This window comes from Dermacentor silvarum, chromosome 10 (genome assembly GCF_013339745.2).
Source record: "Dermacentor silvarum isolate Dsil-2018 chromosome 10, BIME_Dsil_1.4, whole genome shotgun sequence".
In the NCBI taxonomy this organism is placed as follows: Eukaryota; Metazoa; Arthropoda; class Arachnida; order Ixodida; family Ixodidae; genus Dermacentor; species Dermacentor silvarum.
Window position 1 is genome coordinate 63,223,299 of NC_051163.1, and position 9,590 is coordinate 63,232,888.

The 9,590-nt window shown below is 46.0% G+C and overlaps 1 non-coding gene across 1 annotated transcript; it reads left to right on the forward strand.

Moving 5' to 3' along the window:
• Positions 1–6,240: 6,240 nt before the first annotated feature.
• On the forward strand, positions 6,241–6,343 carry LOC119432052 (U6 spliceosomal RNA). The gene has a single exon (XR_005188125.1). It is a non-coding gene; the product is annotated as a U6 spliceosomal RNA (small nuclear RNA).
• Positions 6,344–9,590: the final 3,247 nt, after the last annotated feature.

Below are 9,590 nucleotides of genomic sequence, written 5' to 3' on the forward strand. Positions count from 1 at the left end.
CGCGCGCCGGGCCGGACGCTTGACTCCCGCTGGGAGCCCTAGAGTGGCTCTACCCGAGTTTTGCATAGGTCCGCCATCTTGCAATCCACTTTTGTGCAATTATAGTGAACTAGATAGGGGTAGTGGGACGAGGGCGATCCGGGAGCCGAGGTCGTTTGCACGGAAACCGGCAGGCGGCGCTGCCGCGCCTTTCACCTGAACCGCCCGGCAGTGCGCGCTTATTCGCCGCGGACTCATCGGAAGGGTACGATAGATCTGAAGCTCATGCTTGACTCCTGAATGCTTACATTGCGCACAACGTCAGCAAAAGGAGAATAAATATATTTCTATAGTGTTGTCTATAGTGAATAAACAGTAAAAAACGATGTACAGTGCGATTGAGAAGGGCTGAGAGACGACACACACGCAGCGCAGTGCGTTTCGTATCTCTGAGTTCCTGTCCTTCGCGCTGGGTATCGTTTTTTTACCATGGATTACAAACTAGCCCAAGCAACCACCTTTGTGTAAATAAATATTTTTGTCTCAAAAGCTCTCAGCCATGGGATTTTAGGTACAAATCCGCAGGTATACCTGTAAATCGAAAGGGGACTGCCGGGGCGCGTTTCCGGCGTCGTGATTGCAACAAATAAGAAAGAGAGAGAGAGATTCTCTGAAGGAAGGTATGAAACCATTTTATTCAGGACTAACGCTCAGATCACAAAAGCAGCGTCAAAACAAAATCAGGCCCCTAGGTCGTCCTGCTCAGCTTAAGGTGCTTAGCTCTACGTGGCTTTGCGCTTCTCGAGCTGTCAATACCTTTGACTAAGAAGTTGAGTAGCGCGAGGACATAGAAAGAAACAATTCTCATGCTTCTTCCTTGTGAGCGTCGCATCCAACACCATTTGAGCAGAAGAACTTACTCTTTACAAGAGCCACAACATCGCAGATGCTGTTCTAAAATGCTGAAGCATTCTGTGAATATGTTCTCAAGGGCTTCAATAAATGAGTACAAATCTTGCGACGGATACAAAAGTCCACCCCAGTCACACTGCTCAGTGTACTCTGAGGCTAATAGGTGTGGCTTCTGTTCGCCTGACGTGGAGGATGCGCTCACATAAACAACAGTTAAGTTTTAGGACGCACGTTCTTGCTACGTTGCCAGCTACGTAATATACTAGCCGCGAGTCACTCCTCTCCAATACTAATGATGAGTGGCTAGCACGGGGAGCTTCTACTATGGCTAGAGACTCTTCAGCTTCTTCTACCTCCCTTGGGCGAGCAGCTCATCAACACTGTTTGGAGAATTGTTGGGAGTTTTGTCGTTTACGCTGAGAACTGCATTTATGATATCAGGGGTGCCATTTGCACCGTCCACACTCCTTGCCATGTTGCTCAGTGACTCTCAGCCCTGTCGCCGTGGAGTTTGGGAATTTCACTCAGCACAAAGGCGCGATTTTCAGCGCCGTCACCTATGTCCACAGTTTCACTGGTCTGCAGGTCGTCCTCTTGCAGGCACCGCCTTTTTGTCTGGCCGCCATGGAGATGTAAGGCAGCCCTTTTCCTTGTGGGCCGTTCGCGCGATGAATTTTTCGAAAGGTACATGGGGAGATTAGGCAGACTCGTGGGCACGGCGTCTGTCGAGAGAGAGTTTCCGCGTTGTGTACGTACCTCTTTGCCTTCTATCACGTGTACGTAATCTCTCAGTACATACTTTCCTTCAAAATGAAGCTCGCATACGGCGTCAGTGGCATACAGCGGCTTGTCGTTGCGGTGTAGATTCCGCTCCCATGTCAGGCGCATTTCTTCATCCTCGGGGACACTGAACAGAGACAACTTCGGGGCATCTTTCACTCTGATGTACCCAGTCTTACAACCAGGCGCAAAGCAATAGTTCTTTCGCCGAAGTCTCCCTATCTCATAATTCAGTAAATCAGCCAACTCAACGTGCACCCGCCACCAACAAAACCACGCACGTTCAACTACAATCCGTAAACACGTCGGGGCCTGTGTTTGCGGGTCCGAACGCGCGCGGCCATAGAATAAAGGCGCGGCGGGGATGCGGCTTCAGGTGAAAGGCGCAGTGGCGCCACCACATGGCGCGCGAATATTTCCGTGTGTTTCGCCTCGCCGGCGCTGCCCCTATCCGCTCTCCCTCGACCCACTACCCCTATCTAGTTCACTCTAGTGCAATGAAGCCACCTCTTGTTCGCGCAGGGGCTACGTTCAAGGCCGTTCTCTCATCATAAAAGCCTTATATGTCTCATGGTGAGGTCTCCGTTTCAAGGCCTTTTCAAAACACCGTCGTCGGCACGAAAAGTTACTCTTAGGATAAGAGGCGATAATGCGCACAAAACCGCGATTAAGGGTGGAAGAATGATTAAGCAAGTTAACTGAAGCGATAATGGGTATACAGAGAGGTGAATTAAGAGCGAATTTATGGTGAATTAAAGGGGTTTAGTTGGGGGACATTAGTCAAACGAAAGGTAATGATGAGATAGAGCTAAGATAATGAAGAGTGAATGAAGGTAAATCAAGTGGTTTCATCATTCTAAAGAGTGGTGAAAATGGTAATTTGGAGTAATAGAGAAGACCAAGTTTTATGGAAGTAAAACCGAGATGATAGGATGAATGAAGGTGAACCAAGCAGTGATAGGATGAATAAAGAGTGAATCAAGTGCGAATTAAGAATGAGTCAAGGGGTTATGGAATGGGGGAGTGACTTGCAAAAAATGCAAGTGAGATTTGAGGGTCCTAGTGAGAGTGACTCAGCAAAAAAGTGCTGGAGTCATGGATCGAGTTTGGTGAATCATAAGAAGGGTGACTTGCAAAAAACATGACTTGCAGAAATGACTGTAAATTGTGATTTCAGAGTGATGATCACGCAGCAAAAAAAAAAAAAAGTGGTCGTCGTGTCATTAAGTTAGCGGTGCTCGGGCTTTCGCCTTAAAGTCGTCTTAGTTCTAGCTTAAGGGACCTATAGTAATTTCTGCGATAGCAATTATATGGGCACTCCAGGCGCATTTCTGTCGTCGCCGTGAGGTTCCGTTTTAACAACGGCGATGAACTCATCGTCGTATGCTGTATGTGCAAGTGAAAGTGCGCGGGGGGAGCGGACGATCGCGGCTCCGTCAAGCACACACGAGGGAGGAAACGCGATGTCTTCCGTCACGGGAGAGGCCGTGGGAGGATGGGAGGGAGAGGGGGGGGCGGCGTTGTGCTCCGGCGCCAACTGCGTATTTCACGACCGGGCGCAAGGGGAACTGGCGATCGCGGCTCAATCTCGCGCGCGAAAGGAGGAAAGCGGGAAGGCAGCGCGGAAGGGAGGGGGTGCGACTTCTACTCCGCCAGCAACTGCGTACTTTGCGCGGCCGCGCGCGCTCTCTCTTGAAAGCGATTTGCAGACAGCTCATACTTTTGTGCGCGCTGTGTTTTCGCTCGCCGCTCAATTTCCGTTTAAGCGATAGACAGCCGTGAATTGAAGACGTGTGCACTAGTCTGCAAAAAAAAAAAAAAGGTGACTGGCATAATAAGGGATGGAATTAATAGGTATGACCAAATTCACGGACCGTAGCTATACACGGCCAGCCTGTGTTGCCGGCCCTTCCCTATACACGATTTCCTCGCGGATACAAAAAAAAAAAATTAAAAATTTCACTCATCCGCCAGCGTTGTTTCGCTAACCTCCAAAGGAAATACTTCAACTCCGGCCCGTCGGTAAGAGTGAGTACAGCTCGTTAAACAATGATAAAAGGAGTAGCGCCGCTTCCTCGCATAGTAAGTTAAGCGCACGTTCTACACACATGTACCCCAACGCGCACGCAAACTTACGCACACTCTATCGCCAGCCTATTAGGAATATGTGAATTGGCGCACACTTGAATCAATGCGCCAATTTGCCAAAGCATGGGTGACAGCGACCGCACCGACAGCACACAAATGGTCGAAGCTGACTGTTTCGTGAGGGTCCACAGGAGTAAGCGAGTTACTAGCGATACTACAACTTTGCTAGCTACAAGCTATTACAAAGTAAAGAACAGTTACGTTCCAAGCCTTGTGTGCAACTGGAACAAATCTATTGCAACTGAGCACACCCGCGACGAGAGATTAGGCAGAAAATAATCAGTGACCGGGCACCCTGAACTTCACTAAGTCAGAAACGTGACAAGCCGCTGCTTCAAAGTATTTGCCAAATAAAGAACGAAGAGCAGAACACGCCGATCCCGATTCAATTCATAAGCGGGAAGTTTGGACAGCTTGGAATACATTTCTAGCCTCGCTTTTATAGAACAAGCACCACATGTGAGTACGCTGCTCTGGCCGTTTGGGCAACGCTTACTGAGCTCCGAAAGTGCTTTTGCATGTCCTCTGAAGCAGTGGCCAAAGCTTCGTCTCGTCCACCCACTCAGCGTCTACGACATCTACCGAAACAGACGTTTCCTGCGCTGCACCGGGCGTCATGTGCATCCATTGTAAACGCGGAGGCCGCTGATGCAAGCAATTAATGGACGCGTCACCACGGGATCAAACAATGGCAGCGCCCGCGGGATCGCAGCTCAAAGTGTCAATATATCAGGGCGTGTGTGTGTGCAATCCACTTGAGTTGGTAGCCACTTATAAGTACCTCGGTGTTCACATTTATTCCGACTTAACATGGAACCATCATATTAACTTTACTGTTGCATCCGTTAATTGGTCATTAGGTCTTTTAAAACATAACTTAAAGCATGCCCCTTCCCACCTCCGATCACATGCTTATACCACTCTAATCCGACCTAAAATCGAATATGCTTCGGTAATTTGACTCCCCCATCAATCATATTTAATAAATAGCATTGAATCACTGCAGAACGGCGCAGTACGTTTTATCTATTCTGATTATATTCACGTCATACCAGCATCACAGCATTGAAGAAACGTGCTGGCTTTCAAGAACTAGCTCTCCGCCCTGAAACTGCACGTTTAATTATCACTGTTTCATAAATTGTATCATCACTCAACTCTTCATAACGACTTTTTTTGTTTGCCATATCTGCTATTTTTGATAGACGCGACCATCCTTTCAAAGTCAAGCACGTGTCATGTCGTTCATTCAACTACGCGCATTCATTCATTCCACGCACTATAACTGACTGGAACGCTTTGCCTCCACGTCTTGCTACCACCACAAATCACGATAAAATTTTAAATATACTGTCTGCTAGTACTACAGCGCAATCCTTGTGTAAACTGTTATCTAGATGTGCATTGGTTTGTTTTTGTTTTATTCCTTATACTTCTATGATTATTCTAGTTGTATTCTTTAGTACATTTGTTTGTAGGTTGTATAGCTGTTATTAATCTGTACAGTGCTGCATAGTGTTATGGCTGTATAACGAAATTCTAATTTGTTAGTATAGTGTCACATATGTGTTCCTTTTGTCGTTGTACTTGCGCCCCCCCCCCCCTCCCCTCCCTATGTAATACCCTCGGTTGCGAGGGCCTTTAGAGGTATTTTGTATAAAAAATTAAAAAAAAACATAACTTTGCCTGAGCTGTTGTTCTGCTGAATTTGTCAGTGTACACGCAGCGTTCAAAAGTAGGGCAAGTGCAAATCGCATATTTTGACCCCATAGAGTTTGACCTCCCTTCCTTTACATTTGGCAGTGGGGGCGAAAGTGGCACATTATAGTTTCGCTACAATAGCTGTAACTTCTCTGAACTCGCATAAGGAACGGGTCGCGAGGCTTGTGACGTAGTGATCTTGAAAGCAAGCTCTGAAGGACTTGCTAGTACTATTTGTGCGGTATACGTGGTTATTAGCGTAGTATAATTTATAGTGTTACGACGAGTGCCAAGTTCAGACGCCATCCATGCCGTCGTGTATAGATTAGTTTGGACTTTATACTAACTCGTTCAGCTGGGTTGATTTTTTTTTCTTAAGTTTGAAATCAACCGATAGGATCCTTGTTTTGAATTTACGCGGCTATATGTGTTAACTGATACAATGCCCACGAGAGGGCGACACAAGCGTAGAAGGCCGCCGTTGTAGTTTTGTCGTTCTAAAGAGAAATCATTTCGTTTTAAGTGTCCGATTCGTTTAAATAAACGGCAGTTAATATAACAAGTCTTCGCTAAGAGACCAACAGGCAATAAAACATTCCAATATATGTGGATTATCAAAAGCTGTGACTTCAAAACTTGTAACATTGAGAACCTGCAACCGCGGCTTTGGTACCGTCGAAAATTCTTGGCTATATATAGTTGAATGAAAGGTACCCTACTGTACTTCCAAAGTACATATACTAAAATTGGAACGATACAGAGAAGATTAGCATGGCCCCTGCGCAAGGATGACACGCAAAATCGTGAAGCGTTCCACATTTTTTCGTACTTTCTACAAGATAAGATTCTTGTTCAGTGAAGCATGAAACAAGCGTCCCTGTTTTTTACCCCTTTTGTATTCGCTTTGCATGAAAGCCAGGTACTGTATGCCTGTTTCTGGCATATTAACTCCTCTAATGAAAGACACATTTCCGTGATGAATTTTTTGAACCCCGCAGGGTCTCAGTGTAACTGAGATAACTACTGTAACAAAGTTCCATTGCATTGTTCTACCGTTGGTGGATGGTTTCAACATATGCGCGCAGTAGGTCCCATCCACTCTCTTGCACTTTCTAACTTAATAGTCGAAAAATGATTAAGTAACGTTTGAAAATTTAGTGAAACGTTTCGATGCGTTCGTTATATGACGATGACAATAGTCGTGTAAAGTTAAAAAATGCAAAAAGTTCGGTCAAATTATTCCCGTGGAGTTGTGATTCAACAGATTCCTATATCCTGACAAAGAACATGACGGAGAAGCAGCTCACGGGATCCGGACCGAACCTCTACCCTTATTGTGGCGGCAGCGGCATTTATAGCCCAGAAAGAAAGGGCCACCGCTTTCAACAAGCTTATGTTTTGTAGCAGAAAATTAGCTAAATTAGGAATAATAAATTCTAGAATTTAAAATTATCGGCATTTACGTAATAGAACGCACATACCTGTTTATTTAAAATGCTATAATAATGCATATGTTTGTCAATAAAGTTGTTTTAAGGCTGACTAAAGAGGTCCGTGCGCGTGAATTATACGACGTGTAATACTTGTTAGGTTTTGTTTTAAATACGCTGGTAGATATTGAATATAAAGATTTTGCGTCACTAATTCTTGTCATTAGACACAAATTTAATGCACAGAAGAAAATAAAGCGCTCAGCTCTGAAGAGAGCTTCGGACGCATAGCGTTAGCACTTCAAATGACCTGCATCAGCACTTTACGTGGCTTGAATTTACTACGTTTTGCTCCTTGATTTTCTGCACTTTGTCATAGCTGGAATATTTGGATGCTGATCCCCGAATATTTCTGTCTTTGGCTGGTTAACACCGTAGCCTTCAACGACGCCTCGGAGAAATAATAAAAACCAATCTCGAAGGACATGTGTTGCAGCTATGCTTTGCCGTAGAGCTGCGCCTAAAGCATGCCGACACTAGAGCACGACCGGTACGTTGCTGAAACCAAAGTAACGTTGACCGAAACGGCCGAAACCGGCCGAAACCAACCGGTAATGTCATAGCTGTCATGTTTGCAACGTTCTCTGAACTTTAAATGGCGATCTTAAAGGCTGTGTTCTTGCTTGTTCAATGCTGCGGAAGCGATTGGGACGCCGGAACAACAAAAGTTACGAAACCACCAGTGTGACTGCGACTGCGCACGGGAGCGCAAGTTTTTCGCAACTCGGTTGCCGCTGCAGATTGCATCAATGGATTGCATGCGACGGCGTTGGTTTGAGCAACGATGTGAGTTACGCAAACCGCTGGCCTATTTCCCACGGTTTTCGTAATCCAATCTTCAGGATTAATGAGAACGAATGTCTGGCTTCCGTTCGAAGCTGCGCTACCAGCCAAATCTTGGGAGTGTATCCACGTGAAGTGAACCGGCGTTCCTGTTCCGTTCATTCAATCTTTCATTCATTCGACTGCGCGGTGGGGACTGATCATGTCGAGGCTCACCAAGGCAAGGATCTCATGGAAGAAATTGCTCGTCATAGCGGCTATTCCCCACCTGATTTATTTCCCGCTTCGCTACTTTGCGACCAAACGTCAGGAACCGCCGAAGGTCGATGCCGCCGCCACCGTGGGAGACTTGGACGCTCATCCGATGGTGCAGCGATAGAATCACGCAAGCGCTTCAAGGTCGTTGCGAGACCTGGCCGGTTATATGCGGCCGTTCTTTGCTGCTCTCACACCATTTCAATGTTAGGTTCACGGACAGCAAGTGGCTGCGATTTGGTTATGTAAAGTGCGTTTAATCTCTTGCAAATATATATCTTATAAAATACACACGCTGACCGTTATGAACAGTGTTTGAAAAATCGGGACAAGTGGTTACAGCTTGATCTCTTTAATATAGTTGTTTGCTATAATACTTTTTTCGGACTGGGCTTATTCACTCGTTTTCTTATTTTTCGGTTACGCAAAAGAAAAATTCCAGCCGTAATGCACAGAACAGTGACTGAATTTGGGTCGCGACTTTTATGTAACTTGCCTTGCTGATGTGAAAGTGTTTAGCATTGAGAAATTTCCATGCACCTTGCGTGGCCATGGTATTTATGTCACGAATTTTTTTAAAACCCTTGTATATGTGTTTGTATACATATACATTTACACACACAAAATCTGCTTGAGGCGTTCTTTTTCCGCACCAGAATAACCAGATGCGCAAGGTCTGTGGGAGGGCTGGATCACACCACGTTGCATCATGTTGTCTACGTGTTCGTCAATGATCCGGCGTTCAGCTACTCAAACAGGGTATGGACGCTGGCGAAATGAAGCATGGTGACTGGTGTCGATACGGTGAACAACCGCTGATGTACGTGCGCCTCAAGGTAGGCTGGCCGAGGTCAAAAGAGGCACGAAAACGTTCAAGCAGTTGAACAAGCTGACAGTGTTGGGCTGGCGTAAGTGCACCATCGACGGTATGCAAGAAAATATCTAGAGAAGGTAACACGAGCGCAGCAGCAAAAGTTATGGCACCGATAAGCATCGGTACTTATCAGAAGGTAGGTCAAATGGGAGAATGACATAAAAACTGTCGAGACGTCCCACACATTCATTGTGTATAATAGAGTTGAAGGACAGGGAAATGGATTGCATACATAAATTGCACCGGAACCATCGGCGAGTATGACAACGACAAACTGGAGTAGAAAGATCCAGTGATGCGCACACTCCTCAGATGGTGTAAACAGGGCAGTTGAGTCAGATACAGTTGCACGACATTGGCACCAAGGCGGCAGAGAAGGGAGAGATGACGACATCAGTAGCAACAACCACTTTAGGAGACTGGCCAGGGAAGTCAACGGTAGTGTCGCTGAACAGGGACAAAGGGAATTGCGCACAGCTGACCACAGCATGATGCACGGAATGGAAGTCCCTGCCCAGAATAATTTCATTCAATGCATGCCATTGAATGACTAATTCAACGCATTATAGTACGTCTTGAATCACTGCACGACTTTTACATGTTGCCAAAGGCTTGATGTGCTGCGAGCTTGACGTCTGCAATGAAAGATTGGGAACCGTTATCATCAC